We start from the raw sequence: 13483 nt of genomic DNA, 5'->3' as shown, positions 1-13483 counted from the left end.
GGTTTTAAATGTGGTAACTAGAAGTTCATGGTACAAAGCCAAGGGAATTGCTGAATTGGAAAAGGGAAGTACAGCTTGGCCTGGCTGCATGTGCTTCACTGAGTACTCGTCTGAGCTCTGATAGAGAGAATCCCAGTCCAGGATGGAGGCTGTCAGTATTAGTCAGGATAGGCCAGGTTATGCTCTAGTAACACACAATCCCCAACTCTGCTTTAGCAACAGATTTTCCTGTGGTCAAACAAGAAAAGTCTGTGGCAGGACCTGGTGACTCACCAGAGCAAATGTCCACCAGGTGTTGGCTCATCACTTCAGGCTGCTTAATCTTATGGCACCTTTATATCAAACCTTGCTTTCGTATGTTGAAAGTTGAGTTGACCAGCAAGAATTAAATGCTTCGGCCCAAAAGTGACACAAATCACTGTTGTTCTCATTTTATTGGCCATAATTCACCAGCATGAACAACCATGTCTAAATTCAAAAGGAAAAGAAAGCATGATCCTGTCTATCCAGAAGCAGAGGAGAACCAGATGTTGGTGATCATTTGTATTGTCTACCACACTGTCTAGCATAAAGTCTTGATTTAATGAACTATAAGTTAGAGATACCTTATTTATAAGGTCCAGCTCTGCTACTCACAAGAACAAGTCACTCCATTTCCCTGAGTCTTATTTCTCCTCTCTGTCCAAAGTGGATATGATACTTGCAAATGAACTAATGTAATTGCAAGTGTTTGGAGAGCTGTAATCATTGGCTTTTGTTAAAATGAATAGAAGTTCTTGCAAGATTTATTAGAAGAGGGATCTGAGATTTCTAAATAGAGAAATAATAAAGTATAAAAATACTTTCAGGGAATTATTTCTAGCAACTATGATTAGAAAATGGATTGATTTTTCATTGAGTCCTCCCTTAGTTGTATGAGGCAGTAAGGACCACTTTTTAATTTGTCTTTTATCAATCAATTATTGATTAAATATGTTCATGAAGAGTCAAAGTTTAGGGGAAAATAAATAGCATTCCTCTTTTCTACATGATTTTTGGGAACCAAGTGAAAATAGAAAGGAGTGAGGCTCAAGGAGAGTAAAATATCAGATTTTTTAATAATAAAACTGACACTGGAGAGCAAGACAATATATGCAACAGTGGATTTTTTAAAAACTGAATCTTAGAACTAGACATGTATGCCTCATAAAATTGTTCCAATGTACCCTGAGTGTGATGAAAGAACTAGGGACCTATGGAAGCAGGAAAGGGCAAATCACTTCCCAGACCTTTAGTGCTATAACAGAATAAAATAGTCCATCTTTCTGATCCCATCTTGCTTGGGTCTGTCCAGTTCCAGTAACGTGACTGTTAGCAACCTCTGCCTAGTTGTGCACATAGAATTGGTCATCTTTAAAGAGATCTAATCTGCAGCCTAGGAATTACTGAAACGACTCCCAGCTCAAAACTACCTCCCCAAGGAGATAAGGAAGGTATGTACAAAATAATGATTGTTTATCAAAAGGCTTTCAGGAACATTATGACTGGGACTACAGCAACCAGAGTTTGTTGACCAAAGGCTAAGAATTTACCCCAACTCCCTTGAACTCTGATGACCACCAACATCTGGATGTCAGCAAATCACCTCCTGACCTCAAACCTTTCCTATTTCCACCTTTCCTTGACCTAAAAGAAGACTGAATTCTGTATCTTCTCAAGCTGGTTTTTTAGCACATTAGTCCGCCATCTTCTTGGCTCGCTGGCTTTCCAAATAAAGTTGTTTTCCTACCCCAAATCCTTGTCATTTGACTTATTGGCTGTTGAGTGGTCAGCAGAATGGGTTGTCACTTAATTACAGTGCCAATCACAAAATGAGTACAGAATAGTATATAAGCTCATTGTCCAAAGGTATGAACTACATCACCGGAGGGGATGTTGTTGTGGCTGCAAAAACTGAATAACTTTCAGAGGTTCAAAACTGCCTTGAAGTTCTGATGGTCTGATGAAAGGCAGGGATATTACTGTCCCTAGAAAGGTGCACATACTTATGTTGATTCTGCAAATAATTTCAGGAGTGGCACAAACTGCCTGAAGTCCATCTCCGGAGAGATAGTTAAGAATTTCCTGTGAAGATGACTTAGAACATACTATATAGTTCTGGCATTTTGCAATTCTAAGACAACCTTCTGATTAGATTGCAGGGTTTGCCTGACAACAACTCAGAAAAAATTCACAAATGTTAAAGAGACCACTTACAATGTCCAAGGCATGCATTAGTAGAGAGCACAAAAGGCACAATACTGAAAAGCTCAGGAAAAATATGTAGTAGCCATTAAGTCATCAGCATTTGGAAAGCATGAATGTTTTTTATGTTTCTCTCTCTTTTGACATTTAAAAATTGCAGTTATTTTTTTATATTTAAAAGGAAAAGAGAGAGGGGCAAACCACTCCTGTGGCTTCTATGCTATGGGCATTTATTTGGGAGCTGGCTTTGTTGCTGCAGGGGAGTGGATTTGCACCAGGTCTTGGCTTGCCATTTCTGTTGCCTTTTCAGTGGTTGCTGTCAGTCACCTCCAAGCCCCGCTCCTGAGATGGTTTTGCTTCTGAAATCACATGGAGGAGAAAGACACACAGGGATATATGAGGGACTGACCTTGACGGAGCTTTGAGATTTCCTCCTAGCATGTGGTGGACCCCCCAGGAAGACACAGGCGAGTGTATATAAATCTTTCAGCTGCTTTATCACTATGAACAAAAGTGCCTCATTTCTTCCCTTTCTTCCCTCAGTTAATTTATCATGAAATGATAATGCAATATCTCAAAGCAGATTTTAAAAGACTTCCCTCCTAATGTGAAACACACCCTCATTTTTTTGTGTGAAGAAACTGATTTTCATTTCCTCACAGATGTAGGACCAGTGAGAGGGCGGGCCCAGAGGGCAAACACTGGAAAATATGAGTGGTGAGAGTGTGGGTAACAGGACTGATATTTTCTCCTCAAAAGGACTTTCCTCTTCTGGGAGCCCTGCCAGAGAAAGGTGAGAAGGCAGGACAAAGGCAGTAACAACCTGCTGGGAGAGGTGTCAGGGAAATTAAGATTTTCTATCCTTGCCAGCTTAGACTTGGCTAAACAGAAATTTTATACTTATTTAATTTATTACCTATGCAGTGTTTTGAACCAGCTGTTCCCAAGCCTCAGAACCATCTGGATTTTTGTTAAAATAGCTGATGAAGATAGTTCTCCCCCCCCCACCACCACCACCACCACCACTGCATTCCTGGTTCAGGGCTGGGGTGGGACAAAGGATTTGCACCTCTAACAAGCTCCCAGGTGCTGCTGCTGCTGGCCCAGGGGCTACACTTTGAGAAGCAATGGTTCAGTTGTTCACATTTCACATTTCCCATTTCCACTCCAGATAGACAAGGGATTGGAGAGGATATACAGAGAATCAGGAATGCCAATGCCCATCGGGCAGTGAAGGAGAAGAGCTGCGGTGCAGGAGGAGAGAGACAAACAGGGATCTGTGGTTGAAGCGGCCGTATGTTTCTCACTGGGGTGTCCAACCCTCAGCCCATGGGTTGCATGTAGCCCGAGATGGCTATGAATGTGGCCAAACACAGAATTGTAAATTCACTTAAAACCTGTTTTTTGCTCACCAGTTTTCATTAGTGTTTATGTTTTTAGTGTGTGGCTCAAGACAACTCTTCCGACTATTTTCCAGTGTGGCCCAGAGACATGAAAACATTGGACACCCTAGGGATAGAATAAGGATCCAGTCCCTGGGCTCTGGGACCAGGCACTTGATTATTCAGCATGTAGCAGCCCCAACCGTCAAATCAGGTCTCTGGGTGTGCTATGTATTTTTATTTATAGCTTTTTTTGCCCTTAAGTGATGTGATAAATGAGTATTACATAGACAAAAAAAAAACCATAGATTGTGGCTAAAAAATACATAGCACACCCATGGATTGTGGCTATTGCATGGGTTATATCATAATGTTTGCCATAAGGAAATTACTAGGCAGAAAGGAAAAGGAGGTACAAATAAAGTGCCAGAGGAAAGTGTCACAATATGGGGGCAGAGGACAGGGTTTTGGCATGCGTGAATGGATGTGGCTATGTAGTTTAACAGTGTCAAATTCAAAAGCGTTGAAAGGATTTAGAATTGGGCAAACCCAGTGCCTTTAAAAGCTGTGAGCACACCGGTTTTCAGATCATGAGAATGAATAACCCCAGTGGACCTCTGCTTTTTTGTTCTACAGATGGAAGACTCCTAGCAGGACATTTAGAATTGAGAGGAAGATGACAGCTCTGGAGAATTCCTAGGCTAGAAGTTGCCTGTGCCATCTTGTTTTGAAAGACTTGCTTTTGCCTGCCACTGGAGAGCTTGGGTCCTCCGCACCATCTGCATGCCTCATCCTGATCCTTAACTTCCCCTCAGCCTTCACATTGCAGGTTCATTCACCTGACCCCAGTCTGGCCTTCAGTTCCTACCTGCCCTGCTGCTGACATGATAGAGACTGAGACCTGGCCTGCAGCAACAGGGTGATTCTGAGAACTAAAGAGATTTAAAATGTCTTTGCTTGTCAGATAATTTCCAATTCTGTCCCTTTGCAGACAATGCCTGACCTTTGGCAAGATTGTTTCTGGATGTGATGTTCATTGTGTGGCTGTGTATAGCTTATACCACAATAGCTTAAGAGGATAGTTTATGGCACCTAGTCTCTGCTGGCTCTGGCACAGAATTGTCTGAAATTTATCTTCAGCACACCCTTTTAATGGTTCACAAAAAGTGATTTCTGTGGGCTTTAGAGCTCTATAAACTCTGGGTGATGTACAGCAGATTTTTCACATTAGATTTTAGTATCTCACCGTTTTAATAGGCTTGGTTAACGGTGCACATGAGGTGCCTGGCTGTAATCCTGTGTCCCTTTCTCAAGCCAAGCAGTTCATCTAAATGAAATCTGCTGGAACCTTCAATGAGCTTCAAGGCAAACACCCTGTCTCCCTAGTAACGTCAAATCTACACAAGGAAAAAAATGCACATGAAATTATCCACAGGCAAAACATATTCTGTTTTGGGGCCTACTGATTTAGCCATATTCAAATCTAAAGCTGGCCTTTTAAGAATATCATGCTTTGTACATATTCAATAATGAAAATAATGACTAATTTATATTGGTAATTCTCTGGCCTAAGCACTCTGCATGTGTTTCTTTGTGCTGACTCTGATATGTAACTAGTAGGTGAACTGCATGTATGTATAAGAATTGTAGGAACTAATTTCAAAAGATACAGACTTTGACCTTCAAGCATCCCAGTTCTGAGAGATTTCCTGACCTTCATTGTGGAACCAGGATGATGCACACTGGACCATCACTTGCCTTATCAGAATGGGCTGTGCTCGTTTGCATGTAGAGACCTTTTCAACCCCCTCCCTTGATATCTCCCTCTCCCTCCTTATAAAAATATCTGCCTCTACTGAGCTGGGGAAGATGGGGGACTCATGTCACAAAACCCATCTTCCAGGTGGCTGGCACCTGAAAATAAACCACTTTCCTTTATATCAACACCTGCCTCTTAAGTATTGGCTTTTGTAGCAGCAGGAAACTGTCCCCATCTGGAGTTGCCGAAAACTGAACCTGCTTTCAATGACAATGTGGACTGTAGTGGGACCCAGAGGGCACAGGCTGCATCCCGAGCTGCTTGTGGTAGACTGCCCCCATAGCAGGGGTTGCAGGAATTTCCCAGCATCTGCTCAGAGTTCTTTATCAAAGGGACCCTTCCTGCTCTCCCTCTCAAAGCATTAGCTGCTTTTAAATGCTTTGCGGGTTGTTGGTGGGCTGATGAGCCCAGTCAGGGTAAGTCTCTGGTGTGCTTGAGGGGGCATCCCTACTCCACCCCTTAGGTTCTTTGGACCATTCAGAATTCTGTAGGAGTTAATAGGCACTGCTTGGTTGCAGGCATGGCTCAGCCACAAAAAGAAAGTCCCAGTTTCCCAGTGTAAGATTTGGTTGGAGTGCTCTTCTGGTTTTGTTTTGGGTATTGTTTGCTTTTCTCAATGCATACCACTTTTTAATTGCCTGTTAGAATCAAACTAAATTCTCTAAAAGGAGGGACTGGGACAGTAGACTTAGAATCTAAGTGTCTACTGTCCCAGTCCCTCCTTTTAGAGAATTTAGTTTGAAAGTACTTGTTTGAAATTTATCTTTGCTTTAGATTTCATTTTTGTTCCTGTTTTGAAAGAAACATCACAGTCTCAGTCTCCAACTGTTTAGTCAAAATTCTGGTAAATGGAACAAGCTCTCTAATATTGAGCTCTCTAATGATCTGATAAGATCTCTAATGCAAGCTTTCATGTTGTTGCATCATAATGATTCTACTCAGAAAGGATTTAAATTGCTGGTTTAAAGAGGGGGAGAGATCTCATTCCCCTCCTAGAGAGTAAAACTCAAAGAAAAGAAAAAAAACCAGCATTTTTAAAACATAAGCAGCTAAAACTGTGCCACACCTAATATCTCCCCTGCCTTTTTTCCAGCCTCCTAAAAGTTGTCAAGATCACTAGATAATTAAGTAGCTCATTTATGAGCACTCTAAAGGAATGTAGTAATCACCAAGAATGAAAATGTAAATTGTTTTTTCCATTGGCAAATAAATTTCTGAAAGTTACGAAATATGTTCATAAATTTGCCAATCTAAAGAATGCTGTTTACATTGTTACTAAAAAGTAAAAATTCTAATTAAGTTGGGAAAATATATTGCCATAATTTATACCTTTTCCTGTCAAAACCATATATTTTAAAGCAAATAGAATTAAAAGCAAATTGTTGTACATAAGTTAAAAGGGCAAACTAAAAGGATGTAGGATGGGCACAGAGGTCTGTGCAAGGTGAAGAAGGATCGTGTAGCAGGAAGAAGCCAAAAGAGAAGGAATCGAGGATATGGAAACAAGGTGAGAAAGGATAAAAGAAAGTGACATACAGTCTGGAAGGACATGGGAGAGGGAATACTCAAGAAGGGAAATGAAAATGTGAAAAAAGAATTAAGAATGAAAAAAGAAAGCCATGTAAGAAAGACAGATGGTAAACCAAAGTGATCATTTTAATGACAAATGGAAAAGCCAAAAGCTCCCTTTGATTTTCCAAAACCAATAGTTATTTTGCAGCAGAAGCCCCAGAATTGATAGTGGAGAACAAATTAATTGATTTTTTGGTCTGATGTACTTTCATTTGTAATTCTGATTATTATCTTAGAAATTTGCTTTTTTTGCAACAACATTTTTTCAATTACATCATAGTCAGGCCTATAACTATGTTATTTTCAATTTTTTTTGTCATTTAGAGACAGTCATTGTTCTACTCTGATTCATTTGCAAAACATTACTTATATCTTCTGACTTATTCCACAATAGGAATTTCTGAGAGTAAATATTCAAACCACACCTTTGAAATAGATGAGATTTTGTGGGGCTCTGAGGAATGACTGCATTCATAGAGCTACTGGTGGGTAGTGGGGATAAATGGGAACTGACTGTGGGACTGAATGAACTAAGGATAATTATTGAAAAAAACTTGTTTGCTTCTTAGAAAAGTTTGGCAAATTGTAACAATATTCATGCATTTCAGTTTTTCTGTCTACTTGATCCCTCCAGACTTCAAAAATTCTTAATTAGTATTATTATTTTCATAGCAATATGTTTATTTGCATGAATCCGATAGGAATCTGACTTCTTCCAGTTTCCAACTGTGGTTTTATTAACCAAGTCTTTCACTGGAATTTCATTTCTGAGAGTGACATGCCTAGACTCGGAAAGTCAGCAAAAGCTTTAAAGAATAAAGTTTGACTCTGGAGCTGAGGAAAGCTCTTTGGAGAAATAGCCTGATACCTTACTTATTCATATGGTTGCAAAGGTTGCTTCCCTGGGAGGTGGCAAGGGAGAACCTCAAGACATGCTGGGAATCTAGAGAACTGGAAGAGTTTACCCAAACCTATAGGTATTGTTGGCAAAGTTGGTTTTCCGCTTCCCCGCCCTCACCCAGGAGCACCACTCTGTGCCATGCTCACTGGAGCCCTGGCTCCTGCTCAGCCAGCACTGCTGTCATTTTCTTCAGCCATCATCATGATCATTTACTGGGACCTCATCAGCCACAGTGAGATGTCCTCTGATATCTACAAGATCCAGGAGGTCATAGATGGTCTGTGCTGGACATAGAGGGGAAGATGGTAAATAGAACAGATGGTAACATTGATGATTCACTTGGCAGAAATGCCCCTGCTGATGGCTCCAAGGGCAAAGGTACTGAAAGCACAGTAAATGATAGTATTGGTATTGTCACGAACCAGGTATTGATGGTTCATGACAATATCGATACCATCATTTGCAGGAAACCAGCTTCACAAAAGAAACCCACAAGAAGTACATCTAAGATTACATGAAATCAGTCAAAGAGAAATTTGAGCAGAGACCAGAAAAAGTAAAACCTTTTATGACAGGGGTTGTAGGACAAATCAAGTATGCCCTTGCTAATTAAAAAAACTACCAGTTCTTTATTGGTGAAAACATGAATCCAGATGGCATGAGTGTTCTGCTGGACTACGTGAGGACAGTATGACTCCATATGTGGTTTTCTATAATGATGATTTAGAAATGGAAAAATGTGAACAATTTTGCAAATTGGCTCTATCACCTGTCATCATAAATTGTCTCTATCATCTGTCATCATAACTGGCTGTTGCTTTTCTTCCACACACCAGGACCAGGACAAATGGGACTGACATTATCTTGAGCTCTTCATTTATTCTGACCTTGATCTATTTGGAGTGAAGACATTATTTTTAAGGAAAAAACCCACATCATGTAGGTTATCTAAAAATAAACCATTTAAACTTAGGAATAAAAATGAATCATATAAGCTCTCTCTTTTTTTTTTTAATATTTTATTATTTATTTATCTTTAGAGGGGAAGGGGGGGAAGGAGAGAGGGAGAGGAACGTCAATGTATGGTTGCCTTTTGTGCGTCCCCTGCTGGGAACTGGCCTGCAGGGAACTGGCCTGCAACCCAGGCATGTGCCCTGACTGGGAATCGAACCGCGATCGTGTGGTTCGCAGGCCCGCGCTCAATCCACTGAGCTACACCAGCCAGGATAAGCTCTCTTTTTTCTGTTATGTTTATGTGAATAACCAGGCCAAATTAAAACTGGACTTAATGGTGTAAATGAATTGGTCTTGATTTGGCTCTTTGATGAAAATGAGGGTGATTTTAGGAGGAAAATTATGTTGCAGTAGAATCTACTATACACAGTTATAGAAATTAGACTCTAGTTAATTGTTTGTAAAATTGTACTTTTCACCTATGAGCTAGACTGGATCCTGAGTTTATCTAGTTTTCTGAAATGTTTTGGCTACAACCATCCAACTTCCAAAGAATGGAAGAAAAATTGACAGTGGGATTTGTAACAGTGGGAAATTATAATCCACCCTACCATGCTTTTGACATTGTTTTTGTGTGCTGACTCTGACTAATATGTAGCTAGTGACTCTGACTAATATGTAGCTAGTAAACAAGCAGCTTGTTTGTGTAAGAATCCTAGGAAATAATTTCAAAAGATTCAGACTTGGACCTTTAAGCATTCCAGCTCCAGGGGATTTGCTGGTCTTCAACAGTAGAACCAGGATGATGAAACCAGGATGCACATTGGACCAGCACTTGCCTTATTGGAATGTACTGTGCTTGTCTGCACGTAGAGAAGTTTTCAACTCCCTCCCTTGATCTCTCTGCACCACTTTCCTTTACATCAGTACCTGCCTTTTGAGTATTGGCTTTTGTAGCGGCAGGCAGTGGATCTGCTTTCAGTTACACTTCTGTCATATGGGATGGATTTCTACAGATATCTGTGCTTTATGTAGATTACTCAGTGGATCTTCTCAACAACCCATGTTGTTATCTTCATTTTATAGATGAGGAAACTGAGTGTCTAAGAGGTTAAAATACTAGCCCAATAGCACATGTTTATTAAGTGGCTGAACCAGAATATAAACCCAAATATGTCCAGGTCAAGGCCCATATTCTATGCCACCCTGACTTCCTCAGAGGGAAAAAGTTTATTGCATGTCCAGCTTCACCAAGCCCTAAACTCCATAATTCTAACAGACTCAGATACAGTTGGCTCAGCCACTTGTATTCTGGCCCTGGGACAGTCGTGGCTCCTAGAGCTGATGCACACACAGGAGGGACAATGTCACAGCTCTGGAGTGTTTCATTAGAGGTAGCATGCAGTCCGTTTATAGATAGGGCTCTAGGCTTATTCAGTTTGGCCCTTGCTTTTTAATTTTCACAAATATATTCGGTGCTGTCTTAGACTTTTCAACTGACAAACTCCCTGGCCCAGCAAGTTTCTTTGTCTGAAAAACAAGGGGATTAGACTGCAGCAGTATTTTTCAAATTTGAAGGTTTTCTTTCATTAGAAAAAATTTTTGAATGCCCCTGTGTTAACAGAAATGCTTTTTGTTATATGATACATTTTACATCTGGTTGCTTGTCTGTTTTCCCCCCTTAGACTGAGGTCTACGTTTTATACATTTCCATTTCCCCAGCCTATAGCAATTATCTGGCACATAGTGGACATGCAATATTTGAGGAATAAATGAATATATGTATCAATGAGGGAAAAAGTGGTGGAGCTAATGGAGGTCTTACACAATCAGAGTTTCTAAAGACGTGGGAATAATCCATGATGTGGTAGTGGGTGATCTCTTGGGCCAAAGGATTATGAGAAGAAAGGAAAAAATGGAATATGAAGACCTTATTTCAAAAAAGGAATAGACGTGCCCATGTCACGGTGCCATCAATGAATGTAGCAATGTCTCAAAGAGACCACATGCAGTTTGCTCATGTACATATGAGCCAGCACTGTGCTTGGAGCTCCAGAATCAGAAATGAGTAACACAATACTAGAAAAGAAAAGAATCCTTGCCCTTAAAAAGTTCATGGTTAGGAGACTATATCAACCAATATAGGCTAGTTAATGCTGCAGTAACAAATAATCCCAATTTCAGTATCATTAAGGGCAGAGCTCATGCTATATGCCCATGACCTCTGGCTGTCAGTCTCTTCCCTGGATTGAGAACAGCACAAGCAGAGTCTGGAGCATTGCTGGTTGCTGTGGCAGAGGGGAAGGGAGCACTACTCATTAGCTCTTAGGGAGCACATCACTTTCAGTCAACTTGATTTGTCAAACATACAAGGCCACATTTAACTTTTAGAGGACAGAGGGAGGACTAGAAACATCTGGTGAACAATACTAATGGTTATGGCTCAGAGATATTAACAAATTGCACTGGAGCATAAACAAGGCTATTACCGACTCTGTACTTCATGACTTAGTTTAGGTGGCAGCTCCTCTTTGAGCAGGTAAGTGGGGGCCTGTTCAAATACTAGTTACGCTGATGCACAGTGTGCAGTGAATTTCTCTGCAGTAAGTGTAATGGTTTCAGCTTTGCCGAAGATGTTATAATGATGCTTAAAATCACTAATGTTTATTGAAGCACTTACTCTGTGAATGAACTACTCTGGTGACCTTCTGCTCTGCCCCCAATAAACCTCTCCAAGCACAAAGGACCACACATTTAGACTATCGATGCTATATCCAAAAAGGTTATAAATATAATCACAGAGATTTCTTGAGAAGATATTCATCACACACAATTGTATCTAGTTTCTGGACACAGAGTGCCCCTTGAGTTAATATTTTCTAGAATTCTTGTAATCATCTTGCATTGTATTTTTGGTACCCAAGTAATCATTCATTAAATGTACATGTTTAAGCTTTCCCCCAAAGCTTAATTTATATAATTATGTTTTGCAATTTATTTCCTATCTAAAAGCCTTAAAAGGTGGAATGGCCTGAGCCACTCTTTAACCATTCACTCCTCTCACTGTTTATTTACCCTGGTTTACCAATATCCCCACCTTTCTTTTGGGGCTTCTGATTTCAACTCCCCTTCCTGACCCAAATGGGGGGTGACACATGGAGAAGAAGCAAGCCCAGAGTCTTTTTTATAGCAGAAAGCAGAAAGTCAGGAAGGAGTCTGACAGTTGCATGAGAATCTGGTGGCTCCCACAGAAAATTAATCAATTAGTTGCAAGATGGGGCTGAGTTTATAGGTCACACTCAGTAACTTCTTGTTGATTGAGTGCAGCAACTGAGTGCAACTCTGAGTTTGGAAGAGGAAAGTGGATGGGGGGCTGGATGTGAAGATGGCGAGACCTGGGCTGGGCTGTGATATGGGTATATCTAGTTCCCAGACATGTGCTTGCAGTGGCCAGAAGGTGGCTATGATTCAGGAAGGCAGAAAGACATCATTTTGAGCTATGACTCATTGCTCTGGAACCCACAGCCACTGGTTGATCCATTGTATTTATGTATTTTTAAAGATTTTGGTTGTTTTTTAAAGATTTTATTTATTTTTAGAGAGAGGAGAAGGGAGAAAGAAAAAGAGAGAAACATCAGTGTGTGGTTGCCTCTTGAGCACCCCCTACTGGGCACCTGGCCTGCAACCCAAGCATGTGCCCTGACTGGGAATTGAACCAGTAACCAAACAGGCACCCTGGCAGCTCCTGAATATTTATAGAAAAGGTATTGTGGCAGCCACATAGTGAATTTGAGTTTTGTCATGAAATTGCATTTATATATCTGGCATACTGACTCTGACTTAAATTGCAGGTAAATTAGGGGCAGCTGGGTGGTGAGTCTTATAGGGGACTGGTTTGTCTTGGCCTGGCAAATGTGACTCAGCTCTGTATGGAAAACCTACAGAAGCGAAGTGGTAGGCGGAAGCCAGACCTTCAAACTGAGTTTTCCTGTGGGAATCAGGCCTAGAAAATACTTAAAATTGTTATGGCTTGCTCTTGCTAAAACTCCCTCACCCTGGTCTAAAGCAACAAATGTGTATTGTTTATCCTCAAGGTAACTTCCAAAGCCTGTGTGAGCTCTCCCAAGGACAGAGCTAATCAGCTCATTGCCACCCCCATCTGCATGTTATTTTTATTTCCTTGATTGTACCTAAAATGTAGACAATAATGTTCTATGTGATACATCATAGAAAGATTTATTATCTAAGACCCCAGGAAAACAATAAAATCCTGTCTATCTAGGCAAGGGTCAGGGCGCTCCCCTCTTGAGGGAGTGGCCGAGGCACCATAGGCACTCTCCCCTTGAGAGAGCAGTCGTGCCTGTTCCCTTTTTCCACACAGGATTGTTGTCGCCTGTGCATTGATTCTCGTCGTCAACCACAACAGGTGGACTCTGCTGGACAGAGTCTGCAACAAGTCTGATAAAGATTATGGGGGCTTAAGCACCCCCCCACACACACATATACTGACAAGTATTTACTAAAGATCTTTTAACCTCACATCATTGTGCCTTTGCTGGGGATTTGAAGGCAGAACAAAGACTGAAGAGAATTGAGCACACTCTAAGGAATGGTGAATGTAATAAATTTATA

The 13483-nt window shown here is 40.8% G+C and overlaps 1 pseudogene; it reads left to right on the top strand.

Annotated features, from left to right (window-relative positions):
• The first annotated feature begins 8098 nt into the window (after positions 1-8098).
• On the top strand, positions 8099-8704 carry LOC119055795 (translationally-controlled tumor protein-like; annotated as a pseudogene).
• The last annotated feature ends 4779 nt before the right edge of the window (positions 8705-13483 follow it).

Source organism: Artibeus jamaicensis, unplaced genomic scaffold, assembly GCF_021234435.1.
Source record: "Artibeus jamaicensis isolate MK-2021 breed Jamaican fruit bat unplaced genomic scaffold, CSHL_Jam_final contig_585, whole genome shotgun sequence".
NCBI lineage: Eukaryota > Metazoa > Chordata > Mammalia > Chiroptera > Phyllostomidae > Artibeus > Artibeus jamaicensis.
This window is presented reverse-complemented; position numbering and strand designations above follow the sequence as displayed.